Here is a 25,964-nt window from a genome sequence, read left to right on the forward strand (position 1 = left end):
GAACCGTCCTTAGGAACTGAGTTCCGTGTATGTAATCCAAGACTAGATACTACCACATGCTGGGCCCTGAAATATGACCCCGCTCGGCCTATTAATCGCGTAGTACTCGGTCCAGGAGTTGCAAGTAGTTTCTGGTGTTTATAGTAATGCTGGAGGCCGTGCATGGTGCTGACCTGAGAGGTGGGCCGTGATGCGGTAGGCAGTGGCACGGTGTACCAAGTGGCACCCGGATGGTGGGCTTGGGAACCCTGCGCACATCGTTTGAGGCCGTGGCGGAAACCTCGGCCGGACTTCCGTACGGGTTACTCTGAGATAGGCGATAAACCTGGACTAGGTACTAGTGTGGTTAACGGTCGTGGCCGACTCCCTCGCTGGGCTTCCGCTTGAAGGTTGCCGAGGTGCATGACGTGCACATGGCGATAAGTGGCAAGAGCGTGTGTGACGAAGTACACCCCTGCAGGGTTATGATCTATTCGAATAGCCGCGTCCGTGGATATGGACTACTTGGAGACATCTGTTGTTCATAGATAACTTCAATGGCTACTCATAAAATTGTCAAGATAAGCGTGAGTGTCGTGGACGGCATTTCCGTACGGAGACAGAATGATTCCACGATAGTGTATTGTTGTGGTGTTAGTGGACTCGTGTGCGAGAAATCAAGTTGTCAAAATTATTCAAAAATGCAAGTTGTCTAGCCACGAGTCAAATGCTGGCTTTCCGCATGAAACCCCACAATACCTTTTGATACCTTGCATGAGTAGTTAGTTATCCTAAAGTCTTGCTGAGTACCTTCCTACTCATGTTTGCTTAATAAATGTTGCAGAGGTTGCTAATGACCCTAATGGAGGGTTCTTCGTAGACATCGACGACGACGAGTAGCTGGTGTCCCAGCTACGATCTGGCCCTACGTTGGATCTGTAGTATAGTCAGGCCATGTGCCTTCTAGTTGCCCTGTCTGTACTCAAACAGTTTAAACTCTTCCGCTGGCTTGTAACTGAATGACTGCTATTATGGGTCGTGAGACCCTTAATGTGTAATATTATATGTGTGGCTCTTCCGAGCCTTTTAAATAAAGCTTGTATGTTTATAGTTATGTTGTGATGCCATCGATGTATCTATACATATCCGTATGCCATGCGTACGTGTGTCATACTTGATATGTATGGGGTTCGATTACTTAGTCGTGAACTTTAGTAGCACTCCTTACAAGGAAATGCCCCTTTGTGATCCAAATGAGCCTTGGTAGTTCGCTACTGCTCCGGACACATTGGTTGACTGGCATGTGTCCTTCTTAGCTGCTGTGTCTGTCCCCTTTGGGGAAATGTCACGCGATGTAATGGAGTCCTTGTAGCATGCTACGACTCGTCTACATTCGCTGATGACCGACACCTGCTTTGTTGGGTCATGTATGCCTGTCCTTGTGCGGTACTGCCACTTTGGTTTATGACTAGACATGTCGATCCGGGTTCTTTGACATGGGATTGCTAGCGACACTATCGCATACGTGAGTCAAAAGACGCAAACGGTCCCGACCAAGGTAAGGTTGCAGCCGTGGAGTTAACCGTGCGTGAGACCACAAAGGGATGCGATGTGTTACAGGCTGGATTCCTATGGCTTAGGATCGGGGTCCCGACAGCGTTGGTATCAGAGCCTGACTGACTGTAGGATTACTAAGCCAAACTGGTCGAAGTTGAGTCTAGAATTGCTTTAGTTATATATAAGGGAATTGTTTGTGGAAGGGAACGTAAGACTCTTGATCTCTTCTCAAGTTATTCTATTCTGGTCATCCTCGTCTTTTCTGCGGGAATTAAGGACTAGGTTACTCATCTTCTCCTAGGCTCGTGTTTCTGATCGGTAGCTTATAGGACTACGAGTCAAGAGATATTGGGTTTCTTTTATTCCTAGGAAGCAGGAAGTAAGTTTGATGATCAGAGAGTTGAACTTGATAGCTGAGTGGTTACGCTATTCCATTTTGGGTTGTCTCAAAATTTGTTTTGAGCATTTACAGCCGTTATGCTGCCCAATTTTTCATTCAGAGCTCTAATGCTTTTGCATTACTCTCTAATTACAGATGCCTGGCCGTCCTTCTCGTCAGGTGGTACGTCTGACCAGGTGCATTGATGTGCCGGCTCATACGGCCATGCTGGTCAGGGTGATGTCGGTGTGCGGTTAACGCTGGTACCCCGAGTACACAGTGGAGGAACAGTACCGAGACTTCAACCAGAGCCAGTACATCTGCACGGTTAGGGTATTTCCAGACTACCCTGGAGCTGAGAAGCCAATCCATTGGTCCTATGGGTTGGGAGTCACTGTTGACATGGCAGTACAAGATGCTGCCTATTCAATGTTGACCATTATGAGAGCGAGGCATGCACTGCTGCAGAATTCAGAGTTCTGCTATGTTCCGGCCTCTCAGCCTGGTGAAGAGGGATACCTCAGTGGAGTCTATTTTGATTCTTCTATGGAGGATCCACTACTGCAGTCCGCTGTTGAGATGCTAGAGAACAGAGACAGGGATGCTCGTGCTCTTCGTATGGAGCTTTATGCTACCCGTGCCCGTCTGTGGACGGCTTTGACGCAGCTGGCACCGGTAGTCCAGACAGGGTATGGAGAGATGGAGATGTTGAACCCTGTTAGGACCCATCTTCCGGCCCACGTTGACTGGCCAGCTATAGGAGGAGTCACACCTCTTCGGGGACCCCTCTTACCACCAGTCAGGGGACCAAGGCCACATCCGTGTCCTTATGGATCCCAGGGATCTCAGGCTAGAGTGTTTCCTGATCCGCAGGTTGAGCTTCCAGGTCATGGAGGTAATCTCTATGAGATGTTCTATGCGGATGCCTGAGCTGCGAGCGGAAGGATAGTATGGTAGTAGCCGTACGTTCACAGTCCTGCATGACTTGCGAAGTATGCATGTAATGTGAAATGAATTCCGGAGGCCTAGATAAATAATGTATAGGAAGCTTGTAAGCCTCTGATGAGTAGTTTCATAATTTCAGTGGTTTGCTCTTCGGTTAAGGTTGTACTGAACTATGTAAGGGTATGTATGAACCATGGTGTATATATAGCAGTTGCTTGTTACCATGTTGTTCGGATATTCATTTCCGCATTCCGTGTGTTCAGTACATTCTTAATCCATAGCTAGTATTGATATGATGTTGGTCTAAGCTATGAGTTTGTTTGTCAGGATGGTGTTCACCAGGTTGAACCGTGCCCCTGCTCATGAGCAAGGTGAGGGTAGTCAAGCGACGCAGGAAGACCTGCCTCACCCGCCTTCTCTGGTGGAAGTGATGCTTGAGGCAGAAAGAAACAAAAGGGAGACCAATCAACTGTTAGAGCGTATTGAGCAGAATACGGCTCGACAGCCTAGGAATGCCGCAGTGTCCCTCAATGACTTTGTGAAGTTGAATCCTCCAAAGTTTCATCATTCCGTCGATCCCCTCGACGCTGATGACTGGCTGTGCAGCATGTCACGCAAGATTCGCTCTGCGAATGTGTCTGGGCCGACAAGGTGACCTTTGCGACATATTTCCTAGAGGGACCCGCCAATCTGTGGTGGGAGAACTTTGAAGCTATGCGTCCCGCTGAACCAGTAGCCACATGGGCAGACTTCAGTGCAGCTTTTCGTCTGCACCATATTCCAGAGGGCCTGATGGACAGAAAGAGAGAGGAGTTATGTGCCTTCACTCAGGGCAAGTTGTGTGTGGATGCCTATAGCCGCGAGTTCGGTAACCTCGCCCGCTATGCAACAGAGGAGGTGTCTACTGACGCCAAGAAGCAAGCAATATTCCGTAAGGGTCTGAGCCCTGAGCTCCGTCGTGATCTGCGCCTCCATGAGTGTGCAAGTTTTCAAGCCCTAGTCAACAAAGCGATCAGTGCCGAGACTGGTCATACTGACTTCGAAGTCACAAGGAAGCACTCCCGTGACTTTGGCTCGTCTTCTGGTTCCGCGTTTCCAAAATGCAGGCTGTGGGTTCCAAACAGTTCTCTACTGCCAAGATACACTCCGAGGCCATCCTACGTGGCGCCTCAAACGAATCAGGCCAACCCTCCAGCAAAAGCTTATGGTGGTCCAGCTAGCAATGCTGCACCACGTGCCAACCAGGTGATATGCTACAAGTGTGGAGAACCAGGGCACTATTCCCGTGAGTGTCCTCGGAATGTGGGTGCCAAGCAACCCGGAAAGTCCGTCGGGCAGGCCAAGTCGGGCAAAGCGTACTATGTGAAGCCAACTCCTGCACGTGGCCGTGTGAACTATGTGTCAGCAGAAGAAGCTGCAGAGGATCCCGACGTCATGCTGGGTACGCTTCTTGTTAATCATCACCCAACGTCCGTTCTCTTTGACACTGGGTCTTCTCATTCCTTCATTTCAGAAAGTTATGCACAGTTGCATAACATGTCTTTTTGTGATATGCCAATCCCATTGGTTGTCCAAACCCCTGGTAGTAAATGGCAAACCTCTAGGATAACCTATGACAATGAAATTCTAGTAGATAGGCTAGTTTTTCTAGCCTCATTGATAGCATTGAAATCTTCGGATATTAATATCATCTTGGGCATGGACTGGATGTCAGCTCACTATGCCAAGATTGATACTCATTCTAGAAATGTCCAGCTTACCCATCCCTCGGGTGAGATAGTAAATGTCTCCACTCGAGTTGCCAAATGCCAACTCTATTCCTTGAATGCCAACCCTCTTCCGGAACTTGAAGACATTCCGGTAGTCCATGACTTCCCGGATGTTTTTCCAGAGGAACTGCCAGGAATTCCACCTGACAGAGATGTGGAGTTTGTGATAGATCTTGTTCCGGGAACTGTCCCAATAGCCAGAAGACCCTATAAGATGGCACCCCTGGAGCTAGCCGAACTTAAGAAGCAACTAGATGAGACCTTGAACAAAGGTTTCATTCGTCCTAGCTCTTCTCCTTGGGCTTGTCCCGTCCTCTTCGTCAAGAAGAAAGACGGAACGGATCGGATGGTTGTAGATTACCGACCAGATAATCTGGTCACCATAAAGAACAAGTATCCGCTCCCCAGGATCAACGATCTGTACGATCAGCTCGCTGGATCCTCAGTCTTCTCCAAAATGGATTTGAGGTTGGGATACCATCAAATCAAGATTAAGAACGGGGACATTCCAAAAACGGCTTTTGTTACACGTTATGGCCAATATGAGTACACCGTTATGTCCTTCGGTTTAACCAATGCCCCAGCCACCTTCTCTCGACTGATGAACTCAATCTTCATGGAGTATTTGGATAAATTCATCATGGTATACCTCGATGATATTCTCATCTACTCGAAGAATGAACAAGAACATGCCGAGCATCTAAGGCTGGTATTGATGAAACTTCGAGAGCATCGCCTTTATGCCAAATTTTCAAAATGTGAATTCTGGTTACCAGAAGTGACCTATCTAGGACACGTAATCTCTGGTAAGGGTATTGCTGTCAATCCCGAGAGAGTTCAAGCTGTCCTTGATTGGACTCAACCTGAATCGGTTAAGCAAGTTAGGAGTTTTCTTGGTCTAGCGAGCTATTGTCGCCGCTTTGTCGAGAATTTCTCCAAGGTTGCAAAGCCTCTAACTGAAATCCTCAAGAAAGATAAAAAGTTCGAGTGGACACCACAGTGTGAGCATAGTTTTCAGGAACTGAAAAGACGCCTGACTTCCGCACCTGTGTTGCTACCACCAGATTTTTCTAAGGACTTTGTTATCTATTGCGACGCCTCGCGACAAGGATTAGGTTGCATTCTCATGCAAGATCGTCATGTGATCGCATATGCATCTCGGCAGTTGCGTCCACATGAGGATAATTATCCCACACATGATCTTGAGCTTGCAGCTGTGGTCCATGCACTAAAAACCTGGCGACATTACCTTATGGGTAATCGTTGCAAAATATTCATTGATCACCAAAGTCTGAAATATATTTTCACCCAGCCGGATTTGAATCTCAGGCACAGACGATGGGTTGAGTTGATCTCGGATTACGACTTAGGGATAACTTACACCCCGGGGAAGGCCAATGTTATGGCCAATGCGCTAAGTCGTAAATCTTATTGTAACAATTTGATGCTACAACAAGGTCAACCACATCTCCATGAGGACTTTCGGAAGTTGAATCTTCATATCGTTCCTCAAGGATTCCTTTCTACCCTGGTGGCGAAGCCTACTCTTAGGGATCAAATCATAGCTGGCAAAAGCGTGACAAGGGTATATCACGGATCAAGGAGATCATTTTTAGCGGAAACGCTAAAGAGTTTTCCATGAACGATCAAGGTGTTGTGTTCTTCCAGAATCGTTTAGTGGTTCCTAAGAACCCACATCTAAGGCAGTTAATCCTTAAGGAGGCTCATGATTCTCCTCTCACCATTCATCCCGGTAGTACTAAGATGTATCAGGACCTACGCCAGAGGTTCTGGTGGACTAGGATGAAGAGAGAAATTGCTGAGTTCGTTGCTAACTGCGATGTTTGTCGTCGAGTTAAGGCAGAACATCAAAGGCCTGCTGGCACCCTTGAGCCTCTAGCTATTCCTGAATGGAAATGGGATAAAGTTAGCATGGATTTCATTACCGGATTTCCCAAGACCAAGAAAGGGAATAATGCTATCTTTGTGGTCATTGACCGTCTTTCCAAAGTGGCTCATTTTCTTCCGGTTCGTAAGAGTATAACAGCTAGCCAGCTAGCAGAGTTATATATCTCTCGAATAGTGTCTCTTCATGGTGTTCCCCTGGAGATTAACTCGGACCGTGGAAGTATCTTTACTTCTCGTTTCGGGGAAAGTTTTCAGAATGCCATGGGGACTCACCTATCTTTTAGCACTGCTTTCCATCCCCAATCAAGTGGTCAAGTAGAAAGAGTGAATCAAATCCTAGAAGATATGCTCCGAGCTTGTGTTATATCGTTCGGTATGAATTGGGAAAAGTGCCTTCTATTCGCCGAATTCGCTTATAACAATAGTTACCAATCAAGCTTGGGCAAAGCCCCTTTTGAAGTTCTCTATGGACGAAGATGTCGAACACCTCTAAATTGGTCAGAAACCGGAGAGAGGCAACTCTTTGGCCCGGATATGATCTAGGATGCAGAAGAGCAGGTTCGCATTATTCGTGAAAAGTTGAAAACAGCCCAGTCTCGTCAAAAGAGCCAATATGATCTTCATCATAAGGCTGTGACCTTTGAAGTTGACGAGAAGGCTTACCTTCGGGTTACACCTTTGAAGGGTACCCATCGATTCGGTATCAAGGGCAAATTGGCTCCTCGTTACATTGGTCCTTTTCGCATTCTTGCCAAACAAGGAGAAGTTGCCTACCAGTTGGAACTTCCTCCGCATCTTTCCAAGGTTCATGATGTTTTCCACGTCTCGCAACTCAGGCGTTGCTTTTCGGATCCTATCCGTGAAGTGGACCACGAAACGCTTGATCTCCAAGATAACCTTTCATACCGAGAATACCCCGTGCGTATTCTTGATCAAGCTGAGCGTACCACTCGACGTTGAAACCTCAAGTTTCTTAAAGTTCAATGGTCAAATCATTCTGAAAAGGAGGCAACTTGGGAAAGAGAGGATCGTCTCCGACTTGAATATCCCGCGTTATTCCCGACGACTTCTAAATCTCGGGACGAGATTCTTTTGAGTGGGGGTGAGTTGTCACATCCCTGACCCCTTAAGCAAGTAAGTCTTGTGATCATGTCTTCTTTGCATTTGCATCTAAGAAGTTTCAACAAGAACAAGAAAGTGGCAAAGGAAAAAAACTCAAAACCCTAGCCACTACTTTAAATAAAGGAAATCTCAAACTAGTTGAAATCAATGAACCCAAAATGGCCTCAAGAAATGTTCAAACTCTCTGATAAATCATGAAAGTAAATGAGCATTGGAGAAAACTATTTCTTGACACTTTAAGCATTTTAAATTAATGCAAAAAGCCACTGGTTTCAAATTTTAAATTTGAAATCAGAAACTATAATTTTTCAAAAATGTTGAAAACTTTGGAAATGGTTGGGAATATTATAACAATTTTTCAGGTGTGTTTAAAATAGTTTTTATAACCTTTTTGGAGCTGAAATAAATAGAAAATCAATGTCAGAAATTAAAACACAAATCAAACAGAAGGAAATGGAAAAGAGGTTACGTGTCGCCTAGCCTGGCCCGGCCCATCTCCCTGAGTCGTCTCCTCCCTCGCGCCAATAGGAGCAGGAGGTGGCCGCCGCCTTCTCCGGCGCGGCCACGCACCTGTGCGCCTGCCTGGCCGCCGCCTCGCGCTGGCAAGGCCGGGGATAAGCTCCCCGAGGCCTCCTCTATCCATTCCCAGCGTCAGCTCTCTCCCTCCTCCCGGATCTCTCCTCCCCCTTCTGCCGCCATTGGAGCCGAGCAAAGCTCGAGCTGCCCGTGCCCCTAGCCTTAGCATCCTCTTGCTGAGCATGCCGTTAGCTCCGCCTCGTCGAGCCGGTCCTCCCTGCAGAAGCCGAAGTCTCCCCGAGCTCTGCATCGCCCCAACGCCATCGTCTTCCACTTCCAGCCGCCAGACCTCTCCCGTCGATTCGCTCCCTCCGGCGCACCCCCGAGCCCTACAACAACACCATCGGAACCGCCGTGAGCTCGTCTTCGTTTCCCCTCTCACCCCACGCTCTTCCGTGCACCGTAGCCCCGATCCCCGCCAAGGCCGAGAGCTCCTCGCCGCCGGTCATGTCGTCGCCGTTGCTGTGGTGTCTGTTCCACGCGCTCGAGCTAGGGATCGAGCTCCTGGAGCCTCCAGGAGTTTGATGAGCCCTTCAGCCATCCTCCCCGTGCCCTAGAGCCATCAACCGCGGGAGGCCGAGCTTCGTCCGCCGCTTCGGCTCGTCGCCGGCGCCTCTCCCGACGACCCTAGCCTCCCCTGATGCCCCTGCCAGATCGGCTACTTCGCCAGCGTCCCGTAGCTGCAAACCGCGCTCGAATTGGTGCCGTGCAGCGCCGTTTAGGTCGTCTCCGGCGAGCCCTCCGCCGCGGGCTTGGTCGCCGGCGACCACCCTCCGGTGGGCGTCGACGTGGCCGACCATTAGGGCGTAATTGCCCTCCCCTCAGTCACTGCCACAGGGCCCCACGCCTGGTCAAACCCCAATTAGGGGCTGGTCAGCGTGGGGTTAGCCCCTGGGTCACTGTCCAGTGGGCCCCCCCCCTGTCAGGTTTGACCTGAATAGGTCGGCTGACCTGCTGACGTCAGGCTGATGCAATAAAGAGAATTTCCAGTATAGAAATAATTCCAGGAAATTGCTAAAACTTGTAGAAGTCATAGAAATTAATCTGTAACTCCAATGAAAATAATTTATATATGAAAAAGTATCAGAAAAATTCAAGGATTCTGAATATGCTATTTCCAACCATGTTTGGAAAAGTTACAGGACCCTAACATGTAGAATAAGGAATAATTCAATTCTTATAATTACTTTTTAAATTGAATTTGGAAAATATTCAAATTTCATTATGAATGCCATGATCACACACTGTCCTAATTACAAATCAGTACCTTAACATGACATCTCATGCATGCTAACATCAAGTTGATCTGAGCATCAGGTCGAATCAATTAAACCGGTATCCGAGACTACCTCGTTTGAATTGATTTTGAATGTGATTCAAATCAACTATAAACCTAATACATGTTGATTATAATAAATTATCACCTTGCATTCTCATGCCATGCTCATGCATCATCCTGTTTGCATATAATTGTTATTGATTGTTGCCATTCATTCCGGTAGGCTCCGCACCCTCGGATTCCACCGAATATCCGTCTGACGGATATCGTCCCTCCTCTGAGCAACAAGGCAAGCAACCCTTTTGATCATCCCGATAATTCCCATGTTCTTGCTCCTGCACTTATTTATTGCATTAGGATCAAATGCTACAACTGCTTTTGCCACGTTAGTTGGACCCACTTCCTTTGCATGACCTAACCTTGTCACAGTAAATAGTCGAACCTTGCAACCTAGCATACCTGGTAGTTGCTTGAGCTGTGATGTGCCTTATCCTGCTATGCATGCTATGCTTAGAGTTGTGTATGGTCTGTCATCTGGGAGATGAACAGAATTGTGAGAATGTGTTCGGTAAGTAAAGGTTGTGTGTTGAACCTGATTTGGTAAAGGTACCGGTGAAAGGCTGTGTAGGAGTACATGGCGGGTTGTTTCATTGGAACCGTCCTTAGGAACTGAGTTCCGTGTATGTAATCCAAGACTAGATACTACCACATGTTGGGCCCTGAAATATGACCCCGCTCGGCCTATTAATCGCGTAGTACTCGGTCCAGGAGTTGCAAGTAGTTTCTGGTGTTTATAGTAATGCTGGAGGCCGTGCATGGTGCTGACCTGAGAGGTGGGCCGTGATGCGGTAGGCAGTGGCACGGTGTACCAAGTGGCACCCGGATGGTGGGCTTGGGAACCCTGCGCACATCGTTTGAGGCCGTGGCAGAAACCTCGGCCGGACTTCCGTACGGGTTACTCTGAGATAGGCGATAAACCTGGACTAGGTACTAGTGTGGTTAACGGTCGTGGCCGACTCCCTCGCTGGGCTTCCGCTTGAAGGTTGCCGAGGTGCATGACGTGCACATGGCGATAAGTGGCAAGAGCGTGTGTGACGAAGTACACCCCTGCAGGGTTATGATCTATTCGAATAGCCGCGTCCGCGGATATGGACTACTTGGAGACATATGTTGTTCATAGATAACTTCAATGGCTACTCATAAAATTGTCAAGATAAGCGTGAGTGTCGTGGACGGCATTTCCGTACGGAGACGGAATGATTCCACGATAGTGTATTGTTGTGGTGTTAGTGGACTCGTGTGCGAGAAATCAAGTTGTCAAAATTATTCAAAAATGCAAGTTGTCTAGCCACGAGTCAAATGCTGGCTTTCCGCATGAAACCCCACAATACCTTTTGATACCTTGCATGAGTAGTTAGTTATCCTAAAGTCTTGCTGAGTACCTTCCTACTCATGTTTGCTTAATAAATGTTGCAGAGGTTGCTAATGACCCTAATGGAGGGTTCTTCGTAGACATCGACGACGACGAGTAGCTGGTGTCCCAGCTACGATCTGGCCCTACGTTGGATCTGTAGTATAGTCAGGCCATGTGCCTTCTAGTTGCCCTGTCTGTACTCAAACAGTTTAAACTCTTCCGCTGGCTTGTAACTGAATGACTGCTATTATGGGTCGTGAGACCCTTAATGTGTAATATTATATGTGTGGCTCTTCCGAGCCTTTTAAATAAAGCTTGTATGTTTATAGTTATGTTGTGATGCCATCGATGTATCTATACATATCCGTATGCCATGCGTACGTGTGTCATACTTGATATGTATGGGGTTCGATTACTTAGTCGTGAACTTTAGTAGCACTCCTTACAAGGAAATGCCCCTTTGTGATCCAAATGAGCCTTGGTAGTTCGCTACTGCTCCGGACACATTGGTTGACTGGCATGTGTCCTTCTTAGCTGCTGTGTCTGTCCCCTTTGGGGAAATGTCACGCGATGTAATGGAGTCCTTGTAGCATGCTACGACTCGTCTACATTCGCTGATGACCGACACCTGCTTTGTTGGGTCATGTATGCCTGTCCTTGTGCGGTACTGCCACTTTGGTTTATGACTAGACATGTCGATCCGGGTTCTTTGACATGGGATTGCTAGCGACACTATCGCATACGTGAGTCAAAAGACGCAAACGGTCCCGGCCAAGGTAAGGCTGCAGCCGTGGAGTTAACCGTGCGTGAGACCACAAAGGGATGCGATGTGTTACAGGCTGGATTCCTATGGCTTAGGATCGGGGTCCCGACATCATGATGATGAAGAAGACGTCATAGGCATCATGAAGAATATCCTCTTCAACATCATCCATGGCATTCCCATCAACATCCATGATTTCTTCTTGAGGACTCTGGCGGAAAATGCTATGTCCCCTTTTGACCTGAAGATTTACGCTCCATGGATCATGAGATTCATCAGACGCTGGTCACGCATCAATTATCACGCTGATTTCAACAATCATCAAGGTTATATGCCTCCCCTAAGGGTCAACAAGAAGAATTTCGAGCTTGTTGAAGGAAAAGGCAAGTCTGTTATTGATGAAGGCAGTCGGCTCCTTGATGGCCAGTTCCGAGAGCCAGATACATATTACTCATGGGATGACATTGAAACCCATCCACCAAGTCCTGTTGGTCCAAGGGTGATGAATACCAGAGAGCTTCTTGTCAGTCTTCACCAAAAGGTTGATCGGAATCACAAGTGGGTCAAACGCCAGTTCAGCGCCATTGTGAAAACCCTCAATGAAAGACAGAATGCCGTGAAGCTTAACCATCATTATCTTCATGAGGTTTTTGATCGCACCTAGGCCACACTGACTCATTTGAAGACTCCAGCAGAACTTGAAGAATTGGAGTTTGCACAGGACTCCGACTGGTCGTGGCCACCAAAGAAGAAATTCAGGCCAATTCCACTCCGAGACCTTGAGGACAGTTCGTTTTGTTCATTCCGCACTGCTGAATCAGATGAAGACCAACAAGATACTGCCACTGGTCCAAGGAGGAAGTCTGCTCCCAAGAATCCTCATGCGTCTTCCTCAGCTACCAAGAAGTGAAAGTCTTCACGGGCGTTAGTCCTTAGTTTGTCCCTTTTTGTCACTTGATGACAAAGGGAGAGAAATCTGAAAGTTGGTCTTCACGCGGGATATATTTTGGGGGCTTATAAACTTTATTTAAGTTACAAACTCTTGACCCTTCTGAAGTGTTTTATGTAATGAGTTGTAACTTAAGCCCGATGGTACTCTGACGCTTTTGAACGTTTTTCTTCGCATGCTTATTCCTCAAAATTTTAATGCACACATGCTGGAATTCATGAGATACCATTTTTCATCATGCATCCTCAATTTCCTCGTACTATATGTCATATGTATGCATGATTTACAAGACTCAGTGGGATATCTCCATGATATAAATCATCAATGTGCATTTGCAGTGAAAATCAAAATCCTAAAGATATGCACATCTTCAGGGGGAGTCTCTCTGAATCTTGATTTCAAATTACTCAAATGAGTATTTACACTTCTTATTTTTATCCCCTTGAAGACTTAACCTAATTGTCATCAACCAACAAAAACGGGGAGATTGTAAGTGCATCTAGTGCCCCTTGGTGATTTTGGTGGTTTGAAGACTTATAGGTTAAGTATCTGATGTGTTCATGAGTGTACACAGGATCTATAAGTCGCTGAGGAGTTTGAAATATTCGATGAATATCGATACCTAAAAATTTATGTCTCCGGCTGAAGAAATTGGTCTGAAGCTGAAGAATTGAATCGCGAAGAAATTGCGATGAAATTGATATTCCTTATGAAGAAATTGAAGATGAGGAATTCGGTGTGTCCTGAAGAAAAACAATCTGAATATTTTGAAGCAAGAAGATTTATTCTGTCTGTTTTATTTTCTTCACTTTTGAGTCATAGGAACACTGTACTGTTAAAGGGTGTCAAAGTAACACGTCGGAATAAATTTCCTCATGATGCTCAACCCAAGCCTAATCCTACCAAAAGCCTCAAGTGAGGAATATGAGAGACATCAGGACTCTCACAGTTGAGGGTCCCGACCGTTACCGCAAGTCGCGCCACATCACTGATCTTATCCACACCAACGGTCATATTATTTAAGGGCATTAATGTCAAATCATGTCGGGATGCTCCCAGGCTATAAATAGCCGCCCCCACAACCATTAGCGGGTTGGCTACTCCGTTAGAAACTGACACTTGTCATAAGAGCAACCCAAATTCCTCAGAGTCTTCGAGAGTAATTCATCAGTGAGGAAATACCCCAAACACCAAACCACAAACCAAAACCAAGTGATTGAGCATCACTAAAGAAGTTGTTCCTGTGTGGGACTGAAGCCTTTTACCTTTGAGGACTGTGCATCCTCCAGACGGTTAGGCGTCATGGTCTAGAGCAATCAAGAAGTCAATTGTGGATCGCCAAGTGACCAAGTTTGTGAGGGTTTGGAAGTCTGCCCTAAAGACTTACCACGAGTGTTGGGCGAGGACTCTGTGTTCCAAGCCCAAGGAGAATACGGTAGGGACTGTGTGTCCCGGGACTGTGTGTCTTTTGGTTTCAATACCAAGCCGCTCCAAACCAGATGTACAACTGTCACAGCAGTTGGAACTGGGTCATCAACCACTGTCTTCACTGTGAAACAGGTTCTATTTCTTCAACTCTTTACATTCCTCAGATTGTGTGTTGATGATTTTCACTCTCACTGTTTGAAGAATTTGCTGAAGACTTTCTCTGAAATTCCTCAACACCAAATTCCTCACGCGAGTTAATCCAAATCGGTTTTCTCTGTGCCTGCGAACTGTGCAAATCATTTTCCATATTCTTCACCCTGAAAAACTGTTGTAGTGATACTTTGCACTGCTGATCCTTTTGTTGTTTCTGCAACAAGTTATTCACCAGTGAGGAATTTCCTCAAAAGGAATTTCCTCAGTGATGAAATTCTAAAAATCTCCTATTCACCCCCCTCTAGTCGATATAACGCACTTTCAGTCTCAAACGTATCTATAATTTATGTTGGTTCCATGATCTTTTGGGTGACATTGTTATATGTTTTGCTACACGTTTATATCTTTTTACACATATTTGGACTAACCTAGTAACTCAGTACACCCAGTGCTAGTTTCTGTCTGGTGATGCCATTTTTTGCACGGGCTTTTACCTAATTTTTCGGATCCCCAAAAATCCCGAGAAAAATATATAAAAATGAGCGTAACGGAAGCTTCCAGATCACCGAGGATGGGCCAGAGGGGGCCAAGGGCTGCCCACACGACCACCAGGCACGGCCTGGCCCCTGGCCGCGCACATAGGCCGCCTCGGTGGGCCTCACCTCTTCTGACGCCCTCCTTTGGCCTATATTTACTCCTCCGAGAGGAAACCCTGCCATCACATCCAGGAACGCGAATTTCTCCATTGTTCCACTGCCGCAACGCTTTCTGTGATCGGGAGCGTCAAGAGACCTCTTCTCGGCGCCCTGCCGGAGGGAGGATTGACCTCCGGGAGCTTCTCTACCACCATGGACGCTTCCCGGACGTGCCATGAGTAGTCCTCCTTGGACCATGAGTCCATGACCAGTAGCTATGTGATGTCTTCTCTCCAATCTTGTGCTTCCATGATTAACCCTTGTGGCATCTATCTAATTTTCCTGCTATTGTTATGCTCGGTTTGTTGGGATCCTATGGATTATGAGATTATGTTCAAATTGTTATGAGCTATATATTTGATTATCCTTTTATATTATGTTCTTTAGTGATTCAGGCATGTTCTCCGTTGCTTTGTATTGCTTTGGCCGAGTAGTAGATTGTAACTCCAAGAGGGAGCGTTATGCATGATTGTGGGTTCATGCCCCCTCATGTCTAGCTTGAGTGATAGAAACATGAGACTAGGGGATGTGTTGTTGCCACCAGGGAGAAAACAACGGTGCTTGTGACCACGGTTGCAAGGATTGTTTACCTTACGCATAGTTCGTTAATGTAGTTGTCCGTTGCATTGAGTTTACACTTTGGGTGGGGCTCGCAACTTAATACCAGTGAGATGTTCTGGATAGATATCTCAAGGTGGATGATTAGTAAGTAGATGTTGATGAATAAACGGTCTACTTTTCTTGGCGCACTGCCCATTACTATTGAGCCTCTAACTTTCAAGTAGCACAATTAGCATTGCGGTGCGTATATAATTCTGTCAATTGCCCAACTGTAATTTGTTTACCCAAGCATAGTTGTTTATCGTCTTTTGGGAGAGAGACATCACTAGTGAACATCATGTGACTCCGGTCCATTTCACAACCATTGCTTACACCTCCATCATTTACTGCTTTCATTTACCTTTCCGTTGCAATCCCTATCACTATTCCCGCTTGTGTTTTGATCCTTTGCAAACTGCAAGGCTGGAGAGATTGACAACCTCTCTGTACTCATTGGGAGCAAAGTTATTGGTGTGTGTGCAGGTCCGCGTCTTCTGCTTGCGCCAGGGCAGGGGACACCTACTTGTTGCTCCTCGAGGTCCTCCTTGTTTGATAAACCTTACAGTCTCCATGTAAGGGAAAACTTGCTGCTGACTACATCTCCACCTTCCACTTGGGGTAACCAATGAGGGGCGAGAAGTATATTCATCAGCTCGTCATAATCCATCAATATTATCAACCAAGACATCTTTAACCATATCAATATTAGGTTCAACTTTAATTTGTTCAGGAGGTATATGTTTTCTAGTACAACTCTTACGAACCACAGTTGAAGCTTTAGCATGTTCCTTTATTCTAACAAGAAAGGGTGGTTTCTCCATATAAGCAGTAGGAATAACATGATAAACATTATAAATAATAGTTTCTTCTTCAACTTTAATAGGTTCAACCACTTTAACTTCAATGGGAGGATGATATTTAAACCACTTCTCCTTGGGAAGATCAACATGAGTAGCAAAAGATTCACATAATGAAGCTACTACCTCAGAGTCAAGTCCATATTTAGTGCTAAAATCACGAAAAGCATTGGTGTCTATAAAGGTTTTAACACAATCAAACTTAAGGCTTATACCTGACTCATTACCTTCTTCGAGTTCCCAATCTTCAAAGTTGCATTTAATTCTTTCCAATAAGTCCCACTTGAATTCAATATCTTTCTTCATAAAGGAACCAACACAAGAAGTATCGAGCATGGATTGATCATTACGAGAGAGCCGAGCAAAATTCTGAATAATAATATCTCTCGGGAGCTCATGATTGGGGAATGAATATAACATTGACTTAAGCCTCCCCAAGCTTGAGCGATTCTTTCTCCTTCACGAGGCAAAACATTATAAATATAATTCCGATCGCGATGAACGAGATGCATAGGATAAAACTTCTCATGAAATTCCAATTTCAATCGGTTGTAGTTCCATGATCCAATATCATCACATAGCCTATACCACGTCAATGCCTTCTCCTTCAAAGATAAAGGAAAGACCTTCTTCTTAACATCCTCCTCGGGCAGACCTGCAAGCTTAAACAATCCACAAACTTCATCCACGTAGATTACATGCAAGTCAGGATGTAGTGTTACATCTCCTGCATAAGGATTAGCTAGCAGTTTTTCTATCGTACCCGAAAGAATTTCATAATACATATTATTAGTAGGTGCAGCAGGTTGAGGAGCATCTCTTTGTGCTTCCGGTCGGGGTGAAGACACCCCGAACAAGCCCTTCAAAGGATTATTTTCCATAGTGACAAGTGACAGTAAATTTCAGCACAATATATACAATTTTCCTTACCGAGTTCTACTCACCAAAGGTGCTTCACTCCCTGGCAACGGTGCAAGAAAAGAGTCTTGATGACCCACAAGTATAGGGGATCTATCGTACTCCTTTCGATAAGTAAGAGTGTCGAACCCAACAAGGAGCAGGAGGAAATGATAAGCGGTTTTCAGTAAGGTATTCTGTGCAAGCACTAAAATTATCGGTAATAGATAGTTTTGTGATAAGGTAATTTGTAGCGGGTAGCAAGTAACAATTGTAACAAAGGTGCAGCAAGGTGGCCTGATCCTTTTTGTATCAAAGGACAAGCCTGGACAAACTCTTATATAAAGCAAAGCGCTCCCGAGGACACATGGGTATTTCTGTCAAGCTAGTTTTCATTAAGCTCATATGATTCATGTTCGTTACTTTGATAATTTGATATGTGGGTGGACTGATGCTTGGGTGATGCCATTACTTGGACAAACCTCCCACTTATGATTAACCTCTCTCACAAGAATCCGCAACTACGAAATAAGAATTAATATAAATCTAACCATAGCATGAAACATATGGATTCAAATCAGCCCCTTACGAAGGAACGCATAAACTAGGGTCTAAGCTTCTGTCACTCTAGCAACCCATCATCGACTTATTACTTCCCAATGCCTTCCCCTAGTCACAAATAATGGTGAAGTGTTATGTAGTCGACGTTCACATGACACCACTAGAGGAGAGACAACATACATCTCATCAAAATATCGAACGAATACCAAATCCCCATGATTACTTATAGCAAGACTTATCCCATGTCCTCGGGAACAAATGTAATTACTCACAAAGCGTATTCATGTTCATAATCAGAGGAGTATTCATAATCATTAAGGATCTGAACATATGATCTTCCACCAAGTAAACCAACTAGCATCAATTACAAGGAGTAATCAACAATACTAGCAACCCAAAGTTACCAATTTGAGGTTTTGAGGCAAAGATCGGATACAAGAGATGAACTAGGCTTTGGAGAGGAGATGGTGATGATGGAGATGTTGATGGAGATTGACCCCCTCTCGGTGAGAGGATCGTTGGTGATGACGATGGCTTCGATTTCCCCCTCTGGGAGGGAATTTTCCCCGACAGAATAGCTCCATCGGAGCTCTAGATTGCTTCTGCCGAAGTTCCGCCTCGAGACAGCAACGCTTCGTCCTGACAGATCTGGTATGATTTTTTCCAGGTCAAAACCATTCATATAGAAGAAGATGGGCACCAAAGGCCTGCCAGGGGGCCCACAAGCGTGCAGGGCGCGCCCACGGGGTAGGCCGCGCCCCCTGGCTTGTGACCTCTTGGTGGGTCGACTCTGGTATTTCTTTCGTCCAATATTTTTATATATTCCAAAACATTTCTTCGTAACTTTTCAGGACTTTTGGAGTTGTGCAAAATAGGTCTCTCAGATTTTCTCCTTTTCCAGTCCAGAATTCTAGCTGCACGCATTCTCCCCCTTCATGTAAACCTTATAAAATAAGAGAGAAAAGGCATAAGTATTGTACCATAATGTGTATTATCAACACATAATGCAATAAATATGGATATAAAAGCATGATGCAAAATGGACATATCACGACCATGGGCTGCTTTTACAGACACCGGTCACACCATTGTTTCCCCTCATGGATGGTACGATCTTGAGCTAGTCTCGTATGGTGTACATCATGAGGACGTGGGTCAATGAGTGGACCCTTTGTTTAGTGTCGCCAGAGGAAAGGCATTGTTCAGGTGCTTACTTCCGGTATGTAATATACCGCGAGTCGTGAATGGCATGGAAGTTCCCCAAGTCTTGTGGGTACAACATGCAAACCTATGCAGAGTGTAAAAATATTCGAATAGCCGTGTCCATGGTCAAGGAAAGTTGGATGGCCGCTCTTGGGCTACCTCCATGGTTTCCAAACTTGGTGTGTGTGTGTGTGTGTGTGAGAGAGAGAGAGAGAGAGAGATAAAGATGACACTTTAGCTAAGTGAGATGTCTTGACATGCTAAACGAACATGAGATGGTCAACCCCTGCTTATGATGATATATATAAATTGTTCGTATGGATATCTGCAACCTGTTGGTGCATGCTTTTATAAGTTGATTGATCATGTCATCGCACTCAACACTAGCTTTCTGCAACTTACCTACTTAGTGTTATATCTTGCATTGTTATACCTTGTTCCAAACATGGGTTGCTTGCGAGTACGTTCAAAGTACTCATTGGCTAGTTATTTTATTGGCCAGACATGAGAGAGCATGATATGATGAAGATTACCTTGGTGACTTTCGTGCGAGCTAGGACGCTTACCACTCAGAATGCGTGTAGGGTTAAGGTAGATGGCGTGGGTCCATGCTATCATTGAAGAATTCCGCTGCAAATATACGAAGACTTGGATATAAAGGCCACATTCAATTAAGACGATACGTAATGGATGTAAGACTTTTGTTATTCACTTTCTGTGTGTTTAGTGAGCATTGATATCTAGGATCACTGTGCACGTACATTTGGTGATCATGATTTATGAGTCGGGGTCCCCATAGAGCTAGTATTAGAGCCATCGTGACTATAGGAAGCCTTATTTAGCATGGACGTTAATTAGGACAAACTATTTTTCCAGACCCTTCAAAATCACTTACAAAACCTCTATATTTCTCACTTCTTCTGAATTTTTAAAGGAAGTGAAGGTTTTTGCCTTATCACATCCACCCTTACTGTGTTGACTCTCCTCATTTGCTTTTACAAAACTTGCAAATGGTCACTAGCAACCTTATGCCCCTGACCACTGGATTACTTGAAATCCTTGTGGGTAACCTGGAAGGAATCCACCTTGCCAGACATTCACCACACCTATTGAACACAAGTTTGACGACACCACGTCAAGGCGACACCAATAGAAGCTACCTTCTCGAGGAAGGAGGACATCAAGAATTGGAAGGTGATGACACCCTCGACACTGTCCCAAAATGATGCAACCTTGGGATACGATGATCAGGGCATAAGATATGCAAGATCATGGTATGCATCACTAATAAAGAAACCAGGTCATTACCTTTATTGTGTCGACAACCGCCGTTGGATGAGAACCTCACCATTTGGACCGCCTCACGATAGTGAGCAGGACATTGGTTCTCTTCATCCCCCACTCTTGGTGTTGACCCACAGGTTGGAACTCTATCATGCCTTGTCCATGTCGCTGCGTAAAGGATTGTCCATTTGGAACTCCCGATGCCTTGCAAGACAAGAAGACATTGACAGGATTACGAAGACAATAGAAGACCTTATCAATGAGAGCCATGAGGAACCACCTTCACCGGCAGCTTACCAGATGAGAAGTTGTCAATGACTCTTTTCACCTCAAACTGAATCGTTTCAACGGACAACAACAAGAACAAGAGACATAGCAACACGTGAATAAGACCAAGAGGGCCGAGCGAACTCCTCTCCAAGACACGAAACAAGCACGACTACCGACTCCGAGAACCGCTAGGGTAGGATGGGTCGCGTATCCCTTATGCAAAGTCGAGTCCGTATGATGGTTCGAATGGAACCTTGTTGTGTGTTGCTTGTTTGTGCTAGATATAAGTCGCACTTTTGCCCCGGACAACCAGTACACAACTATATCACCTACCTCATCTTGATGTTTGTGATTGGCCTTTTCGGCAATTGTTTGATTGCACTTGCACTATACCATCCCCTTAGGCACCCCCCCTCTATGCTACGTTTCTCTCTCACCTTTCTCAAAAACTGAAGACCAGCGAGACAAGATATACCGAGGACCCACCTCGACCAGCACTGAAGACTTTTGCGTCAGCCTATCGTGACCTAGTTCAACTCAGTGAAGATATGCTTTTTTCCCTCAAGATTCAGAATCTTCTCTCTAGACTAACCAAGAACCCATAAGCTACCGTAGCTCAAACCTATGACCACGTATTTCATACACGTGTTTGCAAGAGCACCCGTTGAGCTTCAATAACCCCTTCTTAGCACTAGGTTCATTATGGGACGAGTGATCATAGTGAACGAACATCCTTCATTCTTGAGCTAGCACCAACACCTTCATGCCATAGGAAGGATCGTTCCAGGGATATAAGAATTGTAGAAAAATGATTTTGTTATGACTATAATAGGTGTCTTGAGGATATGGCTAAGACTCTTTGGTGGATTACGACATTTTCATAGTGATGGGTGAACTTGGTGGATCAAAAAATAGTAGAGTGGCATGACTTACTTCTGGTTTGAGTAAATTGGATTTAATAGGATAACTAGGGACCACACTTTGAATTTTTTTGGTGGTATGACAAATTGATTCTGACAGGTAGTGGTCATGAATTGATGGGGTTACAATAATGCCTCTGAATAGCAAGTAGGAATTCTCGTTGGACATGGGATTTGGATTTACATAGGTAATACCAATAGAGTTTTGGTGTTAAGTGAGCCGACATGGTTAAGAGTAATTTGGATTACTCCGACAATCTTAATCTTGATACCATGTTTCTCGATGGATGTTAAGTAGAAGTAATTGGATGATGTTAAGAATCTATATAAGTTGCCCATGGAGTTTAGTTGCTCATGATATTAGGAGTTGGTGGATATACTGCGATAATAGTCCTTTCAATGATATGTGGATAGAGGAACTCTAGGAGATTATGTAGAACCCCATCAATGTTGGATTTATAGGAGTATGTGTCATGAAATAGTTGATGGGATTGATGAACCACTTGATTGCATTCGTAGGGAGGAAGCAATATCTTGGATTGGTATATTACGTATTTCCTTAGTATAGGGATACATCTCCTTAGCCCTTTCATAACTTAGTTGAGCACTTGGATTTGTAGTGCCTAAAACACTCTTAACGGTTTGTATACCTCCCGAGGATTTTTTACATAGGGATACATGTGAGTTGGTTATAGTATACTTATGCGATTTTAGTTTAGTCCTTCCCTTAAACCTTGGAGTTGAATAGCATAAGTGATGCTGGAGTTAACTTATATGAGATGGTACTTTTGATGATATTGGAAGATTTTGTTTGGAGAAACAAGTAGGACTATTGGTACTGAGAACCGTGTTCAAGGATAAGATGATAGACGTTCACTCATATCCTAAGCTCTTTGAAACCCCGAATCTTTACCGAGCCATAATATGGTCGGATTGTGGCCATAGGTCTTGCCTCTAAGTCAGTAGACTATGGCCAATAATCCACCTCAACCAACCAACCATGTCCATGATGGAACGTGGACACAAAGAACTAGATTACGATGGACAACAAACCCTTGGACAAGTGACCGTCCGGAACAAATGCCAGCTCCTCTCACTATTCCCATGAGCAATGAGCTTATGTGATGGTTGGAGAAATATATTGTTGTCCTCATGGATGACATACTTATTTACCCAATAAGAGAAGGAACACCTTAGTCCTATCTGGATAAGCCCCAAAAGCACCAATTGCCATGCTTCTCAAATGTAAGGTTTTACCTTGAAAAAGTTAGACTCCTCGAAGCACCCTCCAAACAGCGAGAGACAACCTTACCCAAACAAGATGAAGAACCACCATGGCTGAGAAGCCATGATGATGAAGAAGAAGCAATAGAATTAAACCACCACTCCTTTGCTAGCTACATGAGCGAGACTATGTCAAGAAGCACCAATGCTCAAGCACGGAGAAGCCTTAGAAAATCAAGAGAAATCAAGAGGCCCTTTTTGTTCCTATTGAGGACGTGAGCCGTGACTGGATCATGGTGAAACCCCTGCAAAGGTGTTTCACCCCACTTACGAAGCCTCACACCTTAGGGATTGGATGGCTGGTCTATAATTTTGGGTAGCCATCTCATCTAGGACCTCCTCAAAAACTTTCCTAGGTGGTAGGACTGTTTAGAACACCAAGTCTCTAAACTTAGTCTTAGGAACGAGACACAACCCAAACTTTTTCACAAGTAGCTACGAAGAGGTTAGAAGACCAAGCATTAGAAGACATGCCGCAAACGTGCGTCCATGACGACAAATACAAATGGTTGAAGACAAATTAAGGACATACTTGGGCAACTTAATCAAGAAGAAGATCTTGATGAGAAACCTACGTTGACACACTTCGACACTCTCAAGGATGAAGACCCCTTGCGATTGAAGATCGCCTACTTGAAGGAAGTCCAGGACACCCCCGTTCACGAGGTGCTACACCAAGACTTGTCCCTTCTAGTCTAACACAAGACATCAGAATGTCATTAACCAACGCGAGCAACCTCCTGACCAACACACAAACACGCTACTTTGCCACGTATTCTGACTTTGGAGTACACACGCGAGCTAGAACCTTGCCAGAACCTTGTTCACCAAGCCCTTGACCTTTGCTCAAACCTAACATATTGCAAGAAACCCATTCACCCTCAGATAAATACAAGAGGAGCATTCAAAGCTGTATCATCAAGCACTTCAAGATCCCATGGAGCAATCACATCGAAGAAGAAGCAACGCGGGAACGTGAAGACTACCTTCGACCCAAATTTCTGTATCTTTTCAAAGCCTAGCCTAGGAATCTCGCGGACGAGATTCTTGTTAGCGGGTAGGTCTGTCACACCTTGTGTCTTGCCTCAAAAATAGCTCCAAAATTAGGACCAATTAAAACTTTTTGTGTGCTTGTGTTGCTTAAATTGATTGCTATTTGTTTGTTTGCTTGTGTGGGTTTTAAATCATAAAAATTCCTTCTTCTCTAAAGACACATATAATTTCTCTAAATGTTTGCCCAGTGACCATACCATGTGTATAGGGCCTAAAGCTATTTTTACGAAATATTATTTTTTCCAAAAAATCATTTATTTTATTTAACTTTTAAGAACCCCTCAATTGAGGTTTGTACTACAAGCCCTCAAATTAGGGAGGATGTTTTGCGCCAACTATTTTATTTGGATCCTATTATCAAAAAGACTTCTCAAAACCAAAAAATAATTGTTTTAAAATTAAGTTTTTTATTTTGTTTAAATATCAATTTCCGAGGCCGGAAATGGTCTTTTATGAGGGAAATTATTTTTATGCTTCAAAAATATTTTAGACAATTTACAGAAACTTAGAGGCATATAATTTCCATATATAAGAGTTTCAACACATGGTCTTGTTCAAAATATTGGACAAAACCCTCCAAAACCCCTTCTGTGTATTTCAAGTATTTGAAATATTTCTATAAGAAATATTCTGAAGTAATTTCACTAAAATTCTAGAAAATCACACAAGATATATGTGATGATCTTGCCAAATTTGATCTCAGTCCTAATTGTTTTGGTTCACAAAAATATTCCAAAACCCTCTCTGTCTAGATCCAAACTTGAGCAAATTTACATCGACAAGTACCTACATTTGTGCTCAAATTTTGTGGACATGTTCTAATACCCAAATAATGCATCCACCCCAAGTGGTGCATCAAGGAGAACAGATACACTTGTCCAATTCCTCTCCAAACCACTTCTGCTGATTTCTAGAGTTGGGAATATTTGCATTTTCAAGTTTCTCCAATTAGGCCCAAACTTTTCGGGTATGCTATAATCCCCAAATTATTCCACCACACCAAGTGGTGCATTAGGTAGAACAGAATTGCATGGATGGATCTAAGAAAAACCCTTCCTGCCCATTTTTAGGGTTTGTAGAGTTTACATTGGAAACTTCCATCACCAAATCCCGAATTTGGTGATAAACCTCATTTTCACCTAACATTTGGTCCTTTTAAATATCATGGCAAGTAGACTCCATTTACTTGCACAAAACTACATCAAACACCTTCTGGTGATATGGTAAAAACCCTGTTTTGACCCCTTTTACTATTCTACCTGCTCTCAAAATTTTACCAGAACTCATCCCAGTTACGTTGCACCTCCAGTATTCTCTGCATGACCATATGTCAATTATTGGAGGGGTAAAACCTCCATTTACCCTGTGTGGACAACAATTTCTTTCCCCCTCCACTTTTTCTTCTCCCCTAAGGCACCTCCACAGCGCCCCTTGTCCATTTGCACCTTGTTTGCACCTCCTAGATTCCCCTAGACACTAGAGGACATGCTAGGACACGTCCTCGGAGCAAATGGCATGCCCTGACATGCGAAAAGGGCGCTCCAGAGCATGCTACAATGCTCTATTGCTCTGTAGTCGGCGCCCATACCCTCCCCCGACAGCCTCGGGCCTCCCCAGAATGTGTGTCGGAGCCCCTCGTCGTGCGTGAAATGGCTAGATGTCGCCCCCTCCTCTCTCTCCCTCTGGTGCGGTCTTCTCGCACGTGCGCCTCCCGCCTAGAGAGCTCTAATGAGTTGGCTTGCACGCGCTCGCCTCTTCCTCCCCTAGCTCCTTCTCTCTGCTTCCCTTGATATAGGTCGCGTCCATGAAATACGTAGACATGCGCCAGAGCCCCCCATGGCCCCTAGTCGCGTCGGTGTCGTGGAGGTGGACGCTGTCCACAATGAACTGCACCCCCAGCCATATAAGCTAGCTCTAGGCTCCCCTCTGCTCTCCCTTGGCTCTCTCACCCTCCCATGGATCACCCTAGACCACCAGTTCCTCCTTCCCTGGCCTCCGTCGTCATCCATGGCCGAATCCCCTACCAGTGGCCTCCAATCAAATTCGAGCATGGTGGTCACACCCTTCCCCCTTCTAGCCTCACAAGAGCACCAACACTACATTTGAACCTTGTCCTGCT

Source organism: Hordeum vulgare, chromosome 7H, assembly GCF_904849725.1.
Source record: "Hordeum vulgare subsp. vulgare chromosome 7H, MorexV3_pseudomolecules_assembly, whole genome shotgun sequence".
Lineage (NCBI taxonomy): Eukaryota > Viridiplantae > Streptophyta > Magnoliopsida > Poales > Poaceae > Hordeum > Hordeum vulgare.